The 17716-nt window shown below is 43.5% G+C and overlaps 2 long non-coding RNA genes across 3 annotated transcripts; one reads left to right on the plus strand and one right to left on the minus strand.

Moving 5' to 3' along the window:
- The first annotated feature begins 12 nt into the window (after window positions 1–12).
- Window positions 13–10891, plus strand: LOC112541021 (uncharacterized). Its single transcript, XR_003085054.2, has 3 exons — window positions 13–97; window positions 4770–4895; window positions 10739–10891. It is a non-coding gene; the product is annotated as an uncharacterized LOC112541021 (long non-coding RNA).
- On the minus strand, window positions 7198–17038 carry LOC112541020 (uncharacterized). 2 transcript variants are annotated; one of them, XR_003085051.2, is made up of 4 exons: window positions 16549–17038; window positions 15024–15101; window positions 11111–11444; window positions 7198–8524 (listed from the first exon to the last, which is right to left on the minus strand). It is a non-coding gene; the product is annotated as an uncharacterized LOC112541020 (long non-coding RNA). The 2 variants fall into 2 exon arrangements; XR_003085052.2 differs by lacking the exon at window positions 15024–15101.
- Window positions 17039–17716: the final 678 nt, after the last annotated feature.

Raw genomic sequence — 17716 nt, forward strand, 5'->3', positions numbered from 1 at the left:
GACGGAAGTGACGTTAGGAAAGAAAAACCATAGAAAAAATCTATATAGAGCATGTGCGTGTTTTGCTGTCTGTCTCTCCTTCGACGGTGGGCTTGTGGTAACTCTGTTTACTTCTGCATATAATTTTTAAATAGATTAACAACACGCGCTTTCGTACTGATTTACGTCTGTTACTGTTTCTACCTGGAAGATTCAAATGGCTTCTGAAACTAAGTCGTGCTACATCTTAGACTAACGTGTATCTAAAACCCATATACTGTATAATACATACTGCATGAGACTTGAAAGAACAGGTTAGGGATAGATCGTCATTCGAAAACGACTTGATGGCACATAATCAAAATTTTTATTTTTATTTATATATATATATAAAAATAAAATAAAAACACACCCAGGCTTTTAGGGCTTTGCTGACTTGAGTCTTGAAAACTTTATGCCACAGTAAAATTGCTCTCTTTGAGGTATCTCAGGACATTGTAGTTTGCAGGGACTAGTATTCTAATCTGAACATAATTACATTTTAGTCAAAAACAGAAAAGCTATTCAGTTGCTATTCAACTCAGCACGCTAACAAGTCATGTACTGTTTCCATGTGCATATTTTTGGCCATCAAGTCTTCCTGGGGTGGAAATGTGTCTATTTGATCATGTAAGAGTTTGATCATGTAAGTGTCAGGCAGCTGCAATATCTCCAACTCAGCACTAGAGATGTCCCTCGCTCCCAGTTCATGATTTTGGGGCTGTATTTTGCCTTTTTCAAAGATTCACTCAAAAGCAACTGGTTTTGCCTTTAATTGGGTAGCATAAGCATGAGGAAACTTGAAAGATATCAAAAGCAGAAGTAAAATATTGTCAGGCCAAAAGAAATAGATACAGAATGTGGACAATCAAATGGAAGCTTTCTCTTGTGTATTTCATATTTTTATTTAATATCCAAAGCTCTGCTGTGCTTGCACTGGATTTCTATGTTTGGAGATTTTTGAATTGCATAGACCTGAATACCTTTGTGATGTTTTCTATAGTTATTTTATTTATTTTTGTCATTGTTGCTGTTTTCAACTCTAAGCCATCCAGCAATGGGTGACCATATAATTCTTGTAAATAAATAAATCCTAATCCACCTTTATTGAAAAATGGCTATTTCTGTTATCAGAACATATAAGTGAATGAGCAACCACCTTTGTCTGATCACCTTAATGGAATTCAAAAACCATTGCCCAGGTTGCTGTGGGGAAAAAATGCAGGAGGCAGCGCTTGGTATGTTGTCTTGAGCTGGAAGAAAAGTGGAATATAATTAAATAACGTACCATCTCAGGGAAGGCTGAGATTCTAGACCATTAGTATGGATGCTCTAAATCTAGAACATGAATAATGTAATTCCAGAAAACCATATTCTTTATCACTGTGTTTTTAGCAACAGTAGCATCAGCTTGCAGAGCGTGGATCCACTAAGACAATGTATTGTACTGAACCACATTCACTTTTATTTATATATTACAGTTACATCCCATCATAGTCATATGCTGACTCTCAGTGGCTTACATGAAAAACAATAAATAACAATAGATAATAAAAATACAAAAACCTACAGTCAAAATGCACAAACATACATTCCACACAGCATCTGGTGTCAGCCCCCAAACACCCTCTGGAAAACCACCGTTTTCAGGAGCTTCCAGAAGATGACTAGAGTTGGGGCCAAATGCACTTTTCATGGGAAGCCATTCCAGAGGGCCAGTTTGATGACCAAGAAACACCACCTCTGGGGGACAACCAGTTGCTTCTCTCATCATGATCAAGTGGTTGGGCAAATTCCAACAGAGAGATGCAGTCCTGAAGATAACCTGATGCAAAGCCATAAAGGGCTTTATAGGTTAATACTAGCACTTTAAATTGCCCTTAGAAGCTAACAGGAAACCAATGCAGGGCTCCCAAAATAGTTATAACATGTGCTGAGCTGTGAGCACCTGTAACACTGCATTTGCACCAGCAGAAGCTTCTGGCTGGTCTTTAAAGGCAGTCTCATGTAAAGTAGTCTAAATACAGGACAGCATGAGTCACCATTGTCAGGCCAAATAAGGTCAGAACTGGTGCACCAGCCCCAGCTGAGCAAAGGCTTCCATGGCCACAGCTTCTATCTGCTGTTAACAGTGTAAAACACATAATTCTGGTTATTGCCAAGTGATTTTTTTCCCTTTCACAATTTTTTCTTTTTTGCATATACAGGTAGTCCTTGTTTAGTGATCATAATTGGGACCGGCAACTCAATCATTAAGCAAAGCAGTTGCTAAGTGAAATTGCCACTGTCCTTATGATTTTACTTCAGCTTTCCTTTGCTATACAGACCTGCAAAGGTTGTAAATGTGAGGATTGGTTGCAGAGTTACTTTTTCATCACAGCTGTAACTGCGAACAGTTGCTAAATGAGTCAGCTACTAAACAAGGACTGCCTGTACTACACCTGACTTTAAATTTGTAACGTGGATAAAATTGAAGATTGTGTATTTTTCTGCAATATAATTTTCACAGCTGACCAGGAACTAAAATTTAAGGCCATCTTCCTCCTACAGTGCTATTGGCCTAGCTCATAATGTACATTAAGCAATTATGTGATAAGTTTGCTTTCAAATATTGTCCTGGAGAGAGGCTGTGGAAAGCCCATGTGCATAAAATAGAGCCTTCATATTTATGGGAGAGATCTGGGACTTGTAGCTGGCCTTGAGTAATCTTAAAGAAAGCTCAGCTTGGTCAAACAGAATTCAGACCATTAGAAGACTGGCTTGGGAAATCCAAAATATTTTCCAGAAGACAATGACAAACCACTTCCATTTTGTTCCTGAGAAAAAAGCATGGATGTATTGATGTAATTATCGGGAGCTGAGTTCAGTTTGAAGGAAACTTTAGTACTGTCTTAGGGAAGGCTTTAGCAACATTTGGGCAGCAAAGCAAGACAAAGCATAAACTGCACTGAATACTTGAAAGAGGATGCCAAATGAAGACGCAAGAGATTATTAGGATAACTTTTCATCTATTTTTTCCCCAGCAGAAAAAGAAGGAAAATGCGTATTACTTTTATTTTCTTTCTCAGTTACAGCTTATCAGCCCCACATGGGAAGGAAGATTATACTTGATGAGCCTCTTTGATCTCAACAGCCATCTTATTTTCTGCTTTGTCTCTTACATGGCCCTGGCTGCATGTCACTTCTTTTTTAAACCTTATATGCAAAATTAATTTTCATGTATAGTGAGCAGCTTATGCTGTTTCCTTAGGATTCCTTTTTGATTAAAACCACCCTCTAAAAACACTCTTCAACTGTAGAGGCAAAACTGAGAAATTCTGGATCTAAGGGATCTAACCCTCTTCTCTCCTTTTCTACTTACTCTGTTCTCCAGACAGCAGCCTCAGTGCCAGAAGTGTAGTTTCAAACCCAAGAGGTATAAAATAAACGCTTACACTATCCTCTCTTGCACACCTTTCAAAATGTGTGTCCTAATGAATTAAATCTTAGCCTTACATAGGTAAGGATGCTAAGGAATAGTTATTATTGCTTCAGTAACTAGTTCCTGAGCCAGAATTCCCTCTCCACCTTGGAGACAAGGCTGAGAAAATATGGTGCCCATCATCTTATTTTCTCCACATAATCAGCTGTTCCTTGCCATCTGAAAGGATATTCTTTATGTATGGTCAGATACTTCATATGCAACATTCACCATAATGGATAAAGGGTTTTTGCCACCATACCTGAGTCTTGCTTGGCATTCAGCTCTTCAGAGCAGGCAGAATTAGAATGATTACAGTAAGTGAAAGCAGCAAGTTTCTGGTGGATGAATGCATTTGGCCACTGAATAATGTGCCAGGAATGCACACCTAAAAGTAGGCAGGCCTAAAACTGAGCCTACATTTGATTAGATAGGATTGCTTATGTATTTAATAATTTCTCTCTCTCTCTCTCTCTGCTGCAACACTGCTTCAAGCCAGTGTTGACTTCTGGCAACTGCCTGGACAAGTCCCTGCAGTTTTCTTTGCAAGATTTCAGAAATGGCTTGCCATCGCCTTCTTCCTAGGACTGAGAGAGAGTGAAAGATTAAAAATTAGCAGCAACATTTGGAAAGAATGTAAGGGTCATCCCCAAACTACGCTTCTGGCACTGAGGCTGCTGTCTGGAGAACAGACTCTTAAATGTAAATTCATGCACTCTTAACTGTAAATTCAGCATAATAATTCCTTTTCCTTCCTTTTTGGACATTTAATCCTTAGAAACGCAGATAAGTTTAAAGTTTATGAGCAATATGGGGGGGCGCAGGACTGGGGAATTACAAAATCAATGAGAATAATTTTCCACTAATTATGGAAAATTCTGTGTACTAGTTTTTCCTCATAAATAGCAGAAACAAAGAATTGTTTAGATTTTTTTTTATCCTGCCTTTATTCTTTTTATAAATAACTCAAAGCAGCAAACATGCCAAATACTCTTTCCTCCTCCTATTTTCCCCATAGCAACAACCCTGTGAACCAAGTTGGGCTGAGAGGGAGGGACTAGCCCAAAGTCACCCAACCGTCTTTCATGCCTAAGGCGGGACTAGAACTCACCATCTCCTGCTTTCTAGCCTGGTGCCTTAACCACTAGACCAGTGTTTTGATTTGAAAAACAGAGATAGATCACAAATTTCAGTTTTTTTCTGAGCAGCCATATTTTATTTTTTTCAGCACTGAGTACACAGATAACTTCATTCTGATTTTCCATTCTCATCACACTCTGCTTTTCTTTAGGTTGTCAGAAGCTAACAGGAAAAGGGGAGGAAATTCCCCTACACCATCCACAGTCAAGAGATGATCTGAGATTTCCTGCTTACCCCAGACCAACTACTGACTGTCAGCAGTGGCAGAAGATGATAGGTATTTGATCCTTCTTTGCATGCCCATAGTTTGCATCCTTTTTAGGGTGAGGTGGGGAAGATCGCAGCTGTGAAAACTACCCCAGGTGTGTAGCAGGAAAGTTAGCTCACAGAGATAAATACTGCCATCTGAGACCCTAGTATGGATAAGGTTGGGTTGTTCTCACTTTTTAAACATGTCAGGTTTAGCCTTACATTTTTAAAATGAGTAATTGTGTATATGTGATACAATTAACAGAAAACTTGGGCACTTGACTGCATTATTGATGGCTGCCATTCAAATCCCATTTATACCACAATTCTATGCATGCTTAGTAAACTTAGTGGGGCATGACTGCTTCCAAATAAACATGCAGAGGAGTTGGCTATTCATTCTCAAACCAGAAACAGTAAAAATTAGAGCCATCTTGAATCCCTTTTGCTTCAGCTGGATAGCTGACATATGGTACAGGATACACTTTTCCATAACTTCCATTAACTCATCCAATCTGAGCCATTGTATACATGGAAACCACCATTAATGGAAGAGCCAGTAAAGCTGATGGCAGCAGACTGACTTTTCAAAGTCACGACTCTTTCAACATGTTGTTTCTCAGTTCCCACTGTTCTGCCCAACTGCTGCCATTCTTCATCCCATTCTCAGCATCTGCCTCCTCAGCTACTGTCACTATTTGCCCAACAGCAGGGCTGGCCCACCATGACTGTGTTGTCATAACACCCTGGGCAAAAATTCAACTGAGTTCCTAACCCTAACTCTAACCCATAAAAACAGGCGTTAAATCTTTGACTAAGTGATTAAGATTGGAGGTACTAATATGAATACCTATTAGGGGAATGTGGTAGCCAAGAATAAAGCATGTGTATTTCTCATCCACAAAACTTGCTCTACCCTGTCTCCAGTTAAAGACATTTTAGACAGAAGGCCAGATAATCGCCTCGAGCTGAAGTCCTGCCTGGGGAGCCATCAAAGTAGATTAACATTAGAGTAATTTTACCAGTATTCTAATTGGGTAAAAGGCAGCATCATATGGTTACTTACCACTTGTCTGGCATAGTCGAAAGATGAGGTCACAGATGCAGACATTCAATGCACCAAGGCAGAGATTCCCATTTATAAGTTTCCCTTTGTGGTTTTAGCAACATGGAGGATCTGGACCACTTTTTTATTTACAGGTGTCTATCATTTGTCATTTAGAAAAATGTTTGATTCCCCCCTCCCATAAGCACACCTGAGAAACCAATGCTTACCTTTTATTTTAAGATAAGTATTTTATTAGCAAACAATATTACATGATAGCTCCCATTCTGGCCTGTGTACAAGCCAGTCAGAATAAGTAGGAAAACCTGGATATATTTGTTCAAATATTTAACTGTTCTATTCCCCAAACCACTTAATTGTTTCATGTTTTTGCTTTTAAATCAATAAATGAATAATGACTGACTAGACTGTAATTATATTTTCTCATAAAATGTTAAACTTCTCCACTTCATGCTATCCAATATTAAAGTTAACACACAGTTATGATGAAATGAGCCAGATATTGCTTTGGACAAGAAATCCAATGTGATAAAACCCCGAGGGTGTTTGATTCTCTTTTTCCTTATTGTGTAGCATTATGCAATTCCAAGATAGTGATTTATCCCATCATTTAGTGCTGTGGTGAGGTATCAGTAATAAAGAGAGCCATTATAGTGTTATGGCCATGAAGTAGTAACACCAAAAGATGCTATAAATCCCCAATATGGAAATGGCCATAGGGAAAAAACGTTGTAAGAGCATCTATTCTTGGTGGTTATGACGACTCTGTTCACACATTAGGCTAAAATGCAGTTTGCTAGTGTATGGTTCAGTGTAGTATGCAAACAAGTGGCTGGATTAACTGCGTGTTGTATGAACAGTGTCTCTGTCTTTCCAATTATTCTGCTGGGACTAGAGCTAAACGAGGGACCAGACACAAACAGCATCACACGATTGCAGATGCTGCTCTCAGTCCCTTTCATGGGCTCATCTGGGATCTTGGAAAAAGCTCAGGACAGACACGACAGCCCCGTGGCTCTGCGTCCACTCGCTCAGCGGGAGTGATCGTGTCATTCCTCGGCAATTTCTCTTCCTGAATCCTCCTCCGTATATGAGCATCTAGATATCTGATCCACGCTGGAGGTGTTCCCACATGCATGCCTCTTCCTGCTTTTTGCCTCAACTACCTATCCAAAGAAGAGAAGCAACACTAAGTGAATTCTGGATCTGTTGCAATGATGTCTCCTGTAATTTGACATGAAAAGCCCAACAAATCATCCACTCAAAAAAAAAAAAAAAAGGCATGCTTTTCCCACATGAGGTTTTGAGGCTACCTTCCCCAACTTAGTGTCCTCCAGAGGTATCAAACCTCATCTTACAGCCACAAACACATGCTAACTGTGACTTCCGGGAGACATCATTCAACCCATTTGGAGAACACCAAACTCAGCAAGGCTAATCTGACACCTTAGCGTTAATCTGATTTAGACAGCACAGTCTACGGTTGAGGAAGATTCCTCCCAGTTCCCATTGGGCTAGAGCGTACCCAAGGACGTTTCAGTCCATACCTTCTGATCCCCCCCAGTGAGCAGAAATGCCTTCAAATTTGGGGAGTTACAGTTTTAGCACATCATCTCAGTCTGTTTGGGGAAGAAAAAACATTCAAATGCCATCCATGAAAAGAATCGAGCATGCAGAAATTCCTACTCTGCAGTAAAGTCAGAATTCCTTCTTGTCACAATTGATATGTCAGGACAGGCACTGGGTTTTGGGGTTTCCCCATTTTGGTAAGAAGCTTCACACATTCTCCTGCAGACTCTGTAAAGTGGGTAAAAAGATGTCAATCCTCACAACAGCCTCAGCTGCCCTATCAATCCTATGGAGAATTGTCATTTAGCAACATCCAGAGAGGCACCAGTATCCCATTTATTGCAGAAGAAGCATCTGTAGTAACCACTTATGATGCAAGCTAGAGAGAGAAGAGAGATTCAGAAGTATACAGAACTCTCTTCAAATCTCTATACCACAGTGACATTGGGTGCAAGAGTTTTTCTTCCTTTATAAGGATGCTGGAAACAGCAGTAGTCTTAAGGATACAACCCTCTTGTTTGGGAAAATGAAAAGCGCCCTAGCAGGGCTTGGATTTGGATGAGAGGATCAGGTTGGTGGAAGAAGAGGATGTTAATCTCTTTCCCAACAGAGGAGGGGCACCTAGCTTCATTTCTGCTCATGGAGGAAAACAACTGTGTCCCTACACATTTTTTTCTGTAAAGTAAAGGACACCTTGGTGAGGACACTTTTGTATTCTGGGATACTCCCATCCCCCAGTTTTGCCTCTCCATCCCTCCAAGCGTGGTGTGTTTTGTTAACGAGAAGATATACTAAAGGAACTCCTTTTGGCCCAAGCATAGGGTAAGTTCTGAATAGCCCATGCAGCCATAACATGTCAGCAGATGGCCACTCCCTATCTCCTCCCACTTTGTACACTCACTGTGACAGCATGTTGTGTAAAGCAATTCAGGCAAAGAAATACCTCTTGCAAACCCAGATTGGCCTCTCCTGAAGGAACGGCAGCAAAGTCCACCTTTCAGATTATTCTTGAGATTGATGATCTAGAAATAGAAAATCCATAACTCCCAGTGATTTGATTATGTGACCAAATCCACATAATTTTCCTGGCAGCACTGGGGAAGTGGTTTACCACTGCCTCCTTTGGGGAAATTTTTCCACTTCATAATCTAGCCCAGTGTTTCTCAATCTTGGCAACTTTAAGATGTATGGACTTCAACTCCCAGAATTCCCCATGCTGGCTGGGGAATTCTGGGAGTTGAAGTCCACACATCTTCAAGTTGCCAAGGTTGAGAAACACTGGTAGCCCACACCACTGCTATTCCTTGGAGTAACCAGATCTGACCTTGCTCAGCTTCTAAGCTCAAAGATAAATACTAAATACTATCCTCCCAGGCACTAGGGTCACTAAGCCAGACCATCTTCCAAATTCTTTATTTTGTTTCCTCTGAACTCAGGAAAGTTCATGCATGCGTCGGTACTTCCTGCTCAGTTTGCCTTACCACTCTGCAAAGGGAACTCTAGTCTACCACAGCATCTGCAGGCCCAGCCCTGCTGATTTCTGCCCAGGAAATAGCTTTTTATCACCACTGAACAGAAAAGTATGAGGAAACCCGAAGGAGTCCCCCCCACTCCCCCACACACAATACTGGTAACTTAGTTATCAACAGTCCCACTCTCAGCCTGTTTCCTTTCACTTCCTACCAAAGTTCCCATCTTCAACAGAAAAAGGACCTTCTCTCACTAACGCTGGGAGGGCACTCTTTTGGAAGTACATGTAGTCCTCGCTTAATGACCCTAATTGAGACCAGAATTTCCACTGCTAAGCAAAGCAGCCATTAGGCTAATCATCACATGACCACAACACTTAGAGACGGTAGTTCCGGTAGTCCTGGTTGCAGTCATTAGGCCAGGACTGCACCGTTGTTAGGCGAGTACCTCATGTTTCTCCTGCCTTGCTGCGCTTGCCTCTGCTTCAACTTTCCCACGCACCTATCTCCCCCATCTCTGCCCTTTTGGCCGCCCTGCCCTCTGCCACTACCACCTACCCGTCATCCCTCCACCAACCTTCACCATCTTCTCCCTCCCGCTGCTGACAAGTTGCGCCTGGCCACAGCAGCTTCCGGCCCTTGTGAGGCCTCTGCATGGCCTCATAAGGCCTCAGAATAGGCATGAGGGGGTCACACGAAGGCCTCACAAAGGGCCAGAAGCTGCCTCGGGTCGGTGCACGTCAGCAGCAGCAGGAGGAAGAAAAGAGCAAAGGTTGGCAGGGGGCAGCAGAGATAGGTGGCAGAGTGCAGGGTGGCCAAAAGAGCAGGGATGGGGGGGAGATAGGCAGTTGAAGCATACTCTGCAGTTGTAAATGTGGGCAGGATGCCAAGCGCCCAAATTTTGATCACATGACGGCGGGGGCACTGCAAAAGCCGTAACTTCAAGGACTGGTTGTAACTACCATTTGTTCAGCGCCATCATAACTTTGGTCACTGAATGAATGCTTGTTAAGCAAGGACTACCTGTACATTAACAAGGTAGATTCCTGCTAGACCAGGCCAACGATTTATGCAGGCCGAAGATTTATGCAGCCCAGTGTTGTTTCTGAAATAGAGCCATCATGTGTTCTCTGGAAGCTTACAAGGCCCTGGGCAACAAGGAAAACCATCCCTGATCAACTGAGGCTCTGGCTTCTAAATAAGTTCCCCATCCTGGGGAACTGCCACTGACAGGCCAATTGTCTATGAATTGGTTATATGATCAAGATCAGCTTCTCCCAACTTGGTACTCTCCAAATAGCTGAGAATTCTGGGAGCTGCAGTCCCAACACATGTGGAGGATGCTCGGTTGGGGAAGGCCACCATGGCAGCAACTTTGACAACACTCTTTGAAATTAATTCCTTAAGTTGACTACGCAGCTCATGAAGGAACATCAGCAAAATCCACCTTCCAGATTATTCTTGAGTTTGATTATCTAGAAATCAGCCAGGGGTCAAACATTTTTCTTTATTATTGTTTCATACTTCTTCCCAACATTTTATTTTCCTTCATCCTTGATATTTAGCTGGTTTAAGAACTGCCAGAGTCTCTCTATATCATGGTCTAATTGATCAAAGAATCCTTTGGCATCCATTGCTCTTGGTGGCTGGCTAGCTAGCTCAGAATTTTCTGGTGTACGCTAAGCTGCTCACCAGTCATTTTAAAAAGAACAAGTTTCTAATTCTCATTGAGTAGAACTGGGTCTTTGCGCTTTATTTTTTTTAAAGCTCCTGTTCCTTCCAGTGGCTCCCCAGACAGTTCCCTACGCCACAAGTTACAGAAGAGAATCAGTGAAATCCTGGAGAGGTGAGCAAAAGAGCAAGGAACGGAATCCAAGTGCAGCTGGAAGACTCAGAGGAAAACAGCTGCTTTTGGGATTCCGTTGCCCATTCTTATGCCTTCATAGAAGCTGGTAACTGACTGAAAGCAGAACAGAAGGAGGCAAATTCTGTTGCTGGAGAGACCAAGCTGCACACTGTGAACCCCACAGAGGAGAGCAACGCATATGACAGAGCAAGGGCGTGAACATCATTCCAGCAAGAGTAACACTGCACACTTAAAACCTGCAAGGAGACAAAGCCCAACGAAGGTCAATAAACCTGTCTGCAAAGTCTCAACAACTGGATTCATGTCCCTCTGAAGATTCAGACCTCGCTTTTCAAGGTTCAGGCCTTTTTCTTCACACAGTGCACAATTAACTGGCAGGATTTATTACCACAAGATGTGGTGATGGCCGGCAACATGGATGGCTGTAATAGTGGTAGGGTAAATTCATGACAGACACATTTCCTAAGGCTTGTTGATCTTGAGGACTCAGTGTTACTTCCAGGTTGGGGGCAGCTTGCCTCCAAATACCAGTTGCAGGGAACAATGTCAGGAGAGATCTATGCCTCCATCTCCTGCACGTGAGCACCCAAGACAGGTCGTTGGCCTCTGTAGGAAATAAAATGCTGGATTAAGACCTTGGTTGCCAAGAAGTGTCAAAAAGGCCAATATGGGAGCCACAACCACATGATTGAAGCCTTGTCCCCTTTTCACATACATACATACATACATACATAATCATAGCATGATGGCTGGGATTATTGTGCCATTTCCACTGTTACTACTAGCTGATTTGGATTATGCAAATTAGGAAAGGTAGCTGTGCTCTGGTACCATTTCTCACAAAGTGTCATCCCTGGAAATCCAGGAACCAGAAAGGAGGACGGGAAAACCATAGACCTCTTCTGCTGCTATTTCAAAATTGATTATTTCTGATCCAGAAAGTTCTATTAGGACAATGGTTAACAAACACAGGTAGATCTGAGCCATAAATTGGTCAAATCTTTCAAAGTTCTCCAAGCCAACTGGCCATCACTACATCCTGTTGCAATGATTTCCACCGGCTAATTAACAGTGCAGTACAGCGTATTCTTTTTCAGGTATCATTATAAGAAGCCCAAGCCACCTGTAGAATGAAAGTGCCAGGTGTGCAGAAAGGTTTCTGTCTGAAAACACACCAAGAACACCTTTCAGCCCATGAGACACGTTGTCTGGAAAGGTTGCTAATGCAGTGTTGAGAGGTGGGAGGGAAATGTTTGCAAATCAAAAATCTATTCCAACATCACTTGTGCAAGCAACTCGGTAACTGCTCAGCAAGCAGAACAGGGCTTCTTCATTGCCGCAATCCATTCCTGCCACCAGACCTTTTTTGGGTGGATTATTTCTCCCTCTATCCCCTTTTCACTTCACTGATGCTTGCATACAACAAACAAGATATACCTTGGGAGGTGGAAGGCTTCTCTTGTATCCACAATCCTCCTCCTACCTGTTGCCACCCAGTTCCCCAGAGCTGTTATATTCTCTGGGGTGCAGCCAAGTGGATTGGCCAGGGTCATATTTCAAATCTTTTATTGCTATTCAACTTCCCTGTAACCCTTTCCTTTGCAGAGCAGATGTACCCATTGTATTATTAGCCAGGAAATAAGAGAAGGGGAGAACCTACAGGGGAAGAGACTCTCGTGGGAACAATGAGAAGGGCTGACATGGAGGACCAGGAAGAAGGCCCCCAATGAAGGAGGGAAGGTTGGCCTTTGGGGAGTGGAACACTAACAGTGCAGCCAAATGCAATAAATATACAGAATCCACAAATTCCTAAGGCTCCAGTAAGAAAAGGAGTCAGAGCTGACACCACCTATCTGTGCAAGGCTTAAAGGCACAGCACCCTTGAAAGGGTCTAGGTACTACCAGGATTAGGTAACCATATATACTGCTGAACTACAACTACCAACAGCCCCAGCCAGCACGGGCCCAGTATTCCATTAATCTCTGGAAGGCCATAGATTTTCCACCTCTGCCTGTTTATTCCCACCCATCCCTCCAATCCTTAGACCCAGCCTTTCACTCCAAACTATGATGAGATGGTTTCACCAGAGTTTGTGCTATAAAACAAGTTACAGGCCGTGCTTCACACCACTTGCTTGGCAGCTGCATCAACGGCATGAGCAATGGGTGACATTCCTAAGTGCTTCCGGAAGAGTTATTGCTACAGGATTCTCTCATGTCCCCATTCTAATTTCAGAGGTATGGTGGATTCTACAACCCTGTCTACTGCTTTGGCGCTTATCTTCCTTGGCTGCCAGGCAGACTCCGTGGAAGGCCATAAAGACTTCTGCTGGCATACACAGTACCTCCTGGCAAATAAGCCTTATTGAATACCACGGGACACACAAATAAATATGAAAAAATAGACCGATCCCATCTACCCCCTCCCCAAATCCATGAGTTTCTTACAGAAAAGAACTATTGAGGGAAGCATATTCAGTTTTTCACATTTTATTGGGAGAGCGAGGCAGAGATGTCAAGATGTAGTCATCTTAGCGCTGCTTCCAATGTTAACTTCCCTAGAGGATGTCCACTTTTCTAAAAAACAGCTGAAAGAGTAATGCAATTGCTACAAGCACAGGCCTCCAGAATACACTACTCCACATTCATTTTAGTTTAGGCTACTTTAGCAAGTTAGGTAGATAATGGAGGCATGTGGATTAAAAACACTGAAGTAGTTGTATTAATGATGTAAAGCACTAAACCCTTCAAATACTGTAGTACTGCTTTGGAATGACAATATAGGGTTACATAGCAGAGATGGAAAGCAGTGGCCTACAGGTGTTCTAAGCAACATGATCAAGAATGAGGCATGCTGGGAACTGTAGTTGAATAACATCCAGAAGGAATGTTTCCAATCACTGTTGCAGAAGTTCAGTCAAGGTACCTTTTCCATTCATCCCTTTGGTAAAATGGATGGAGATTTGCATGTATTGTATGCATGTGCATTTTTCAATTTTAAGAAGAAAACCTGAACGTGCTGTTCTCTCTTAAAATCCTGATTGAAAAACTAAAAAGGTTTTTTGTTTTTCAATCAGGATTTTAAGAAGTAACCCACACTCAAAAGGATATGGTGATCATTTACTGAACTGGGATATGTACTGCTAAAGAAGTGACAACTTATATCAAAACCACATCCCCTTAGAAAAAACAGAGCTCTGCATCAGAAATGCACCATGTTTCAGAGAGGGCAAATCAGTGGCCCTCTGAACAAGCCCCGTACTCGTCCCTGATGCCCTACAAAGTTTCTCTTATCAGTATCCCCATCTCAGATCATATCCACAATCCTAGATTTTTCTAAACTGCACTTTAAATCTCCACAAAGCAAAAAAAAAAAAATCTAATGTGAGGTGGTGCATAAAAGCATTTCAAAAATAGACACAAAAAGACAAATTTCAGTCGAACATGCATACACAATTCCCACCCACCTACTTCAGTTTCCTCTTTTTTAAAAAGAGGAACAGTTTCATGTCAGATTCTCCCCAAGCTGTTTTCTGAACCCCTGGAAACAATCTGTACAAATCATTCTGGATCATTATTCAACCTGCGGTTGTTGGGCTGGATCCAGGCTTAGTCATAACAAGAGTAAATCTATTGAAATCAATGGGGCTTAAGTCATTCATGACTAATTTACAATCAGTTGATTTCAATAGCCCTTTTCCAAGTCATGACTAAACCTGGAATCAATACCTTATTCTTAAACCTATAAAACCTCACCCCATTTGGACATTTTTTTTTTTCCTTAGCCTCAAATTGAGTAATTTTATATTGAAAAGCATTCCGATTCAGTGAGTAACTACTTAAGCCTTCAAACCAAATGCCTGGGGTTGGCTATTCCTTTTTCAACAGGACTTACACAGGATTGGCCAGATGCAAAAGAGGACACCGTCTGTGTAGCAGAGGAAAAGTCATCTACTTGTATCTACTGAAATTCCTTGTCCTATATAATGAAGAAAAGGCAGAAATCCCGTCTTCTTTTGAACCTCAACCAGCAGCGACTGACATTATTTAGTGCAGATGGTGGCAATCTGGCACCTAAAGATACATAATTTGTTGCCACCGACCATGGTGAATAGCGATGAATATGTCCGACCAACTGGAAGCCACCAACCTGGCACCCCAATTTAGTAGAGAGCAATTTCCCACCTTTCAAAACCTGGTTTCTCCAACAGAGGTGCTGAAAATAACCGGGTGGAGGTTCCATCTAATCCACTGGGGGATTTCCTATAAAGCAGAGCACTCAATGTGAGAGCAGGAAACTATACGACAGAAAGGGAAATCAATGTGGAGGAATCTATTTCTGAAAGAAGCTGTGTCTTTAAAGGTTGCATAATTTCAACAGACGAAACTAAAGGAAACCACCACTGGTGGCTTTTTCTGGCACGGAAAGGCAAGAAGGGGAAAAACTTCATCTCTTGAAAGGCAGAGACTTTCTACCCATCAAAAAAGATAATTTCCCCTAGTGCACTGGGGAAGTAATTTACATCCAAAGAGCAGAAGAGGCATTGTCCTGCTTCTGTTTCTCCCCAAATACATTGTTCTTAAAAATAGATACATGAATGAGAGATAGAAGAGGGGCAAAATCCAGCTTCATATTACTTTTTTTAATATAGAAGGCAACAGGCAGAAGTAGGGGCTCTTATTAGAACTTGTATGTTCAGTTCTGATAAACTGAGTTAGACCAGCATGTTTCTTCATTCACGCTACAATCCTATGTATTAGGATTGTAGTTATTTGTTGTTATTTGTAGTTATTTGTTAGTTATCTGGAACTAAGTTCATTTGGGTAAGATTTGCTTCCAGGTCCAATCCTATTACTTACTGAGAAGTACATCTGTATCTAGAACACTTTTGGGCATGGGGATTAATACAAACTTAGGGCACTATGAGATTTATTTTACGGCACTAAACCCCCCAGGCCCACTGCTGTTATTCCCATTTTGCAGAGGAATAACTGAGACTGAAGAGAGGGGTTCACCGGAGGTCACCCTGCTAGTTTCTGGCAAGACAAAGGTTAGACCTGGGAATACTTGGTTTTGTGGGATAAACCGTTGCCAGTTGACTCCTGATGCAGAGATGGGAAGTCAAGAAATAAATGGCCCTTGGAAGGACCTTACGCTCCTGTCCTTTCCCCTCCTGGCCTGCCCAGAAGCACGAGGAAAGTTCATCTGCCCTCGCCGCCCAGAAGGACTCTTTCCTTGCCTGATCAAGAGGCAGCCATCAGCTGGAAGGCTCCCACGCCGTTTCTGCTCGTTGCACTTACTAAGGGGATCCCGCGCCAAGCAAGGGAGCAGAGACAATCCTGGAGAAGCTACGGGGCAAACCTACCTCGGCAGGAAGGCGCTCGGCTCCTGGTTACTTGAAGGCAACGCTCCCTTCCCCTGCGCTCCGCTTCCTTAACCCCGGCCGCACCCTGGCCGCGGGGCCGGGGGCAAGTCCTTTCCGCCTCCCCGCTCAGCCGCGTCACCTCCTCGCAGAGCGCACCCTTCGACACGCTTCGCCTCCCGTGGAAACGCCGGAGGAGGAATGGGGGCTTCTCGCTTCTCCCCCGGTCTCGCGCTCGCCTTCTCCCACGGCGGCGCCCGCCCGCCCGCAGAAGCACGTGCGGGGCTCCCGCTGCCCCTTTCCTATTTGGAGACCCCTCCCTCCTTCCCTCCCTCTCCCTCTCTCACCTGGCCGACTTCGGAAGGCGACATCGCCAGATAGGTGGCCTCGCTTAGCCGTGCTGGACAGTACCAAAGAGTCAGCCGGGCCGGGCCGGGCCCCGCCTTGCCTTGCCCTGCCCGCAGGGACTCGGCCGTCTGACCAGCCGCGCGCACAAGCTGCATTCCGGCCCGCTCTGCTCCGCTCCTTCCCGGGCATTTTATGCCGAGGGGACCAACGAATTTCCCCCTGCCTTCCCCTCCTGGGAAGCCCATCTCAGCCAATCAGGGCTGCTTGGGGCAGGCCGGAATCTCCCTCCTATTGTTTTATTTTTTTTCTTAGCCCAAACTAACTTCTGCTTTTCGCAAAGCGGCTGCCGTCGCTCCGCTCAGCAGCCCAGCTAGTTTCGCTTTTGCTATTACTCCGGCCAAATCGCTCCTGGGCTGCGCCCGCCCCGCCGCTTGCTCCGCAGTCACAGGCTCTTTTCTCCTGTTACAGCGCACTGCTGTCCCCCGGGCTTTCTCTCTCGCCGGCCGAGCGTCTGATGCCTCCACCTCAGCGGAGGAGATCGCAGCTCAGCCTTTTAGACGGGCCGGCTGGCAAGAACAGGCCCCTCTGGAGTCGGTGGGGGCTACAGTACTTGGGAAGACATTGCCCCGCCGGCAGCCGCGGGGTTGCGTGGCCTGGCCCTCTCCGCCCGGTTTACACCCCGTTACAAATCCAGCAGCTGCACTGATGCAACGTGCCAAACTCAGTTCATTAAATACTGCTTTTTTTCCCCCAAAACTTACTGTCACTTCATTAAAAACTCTTTTTTTTCCCCTGAACTTACTACTCACTTCATTACTGTTTTTTTTCAAACTTACTTTCTTCTAGAATGGTGCGGAAACCTAGGTGCTAGCTCAGAGCATTGTGTGAATCTGGAAACATGGGTTAATTCAGTCACCCCAAAGCCTCTTGGGTAAACCCAACGTATGTGTTTGCATAGCACACTCAACCATAAACTAACCAATCACATTTTAGCAAAGGGCGTCATATGAACCGCACGCAGGGGGTTAGTATATGGATCAGTTATTCCATGAACTGTAATTTAAGTTAACCATGACCATATGGAACACATTTGAATATAGCCACTGTCTGCACAAGCTTTCTGATGTTCTTTTCCCATTGAAAGGCCTGAATTGAACACCCTTCCTT

The sequence above is a fragment of the Python bivittatus genome, unplaced genomic scaffold (genome assembly GCF_059951505.1).
Source record: "Python bivittatus isolate LINGU-HERP-01145 unplaced genomic scaffold, Pbiv_v1 ctg000080_np1212, whole genome shotgun sequence".
Classification (NCBI taxonomy): Eukaryota; Metazoa; Chordata; class Lepidosauria; order Squamata; family Pythonidae; genus Python; species Python bivittatus.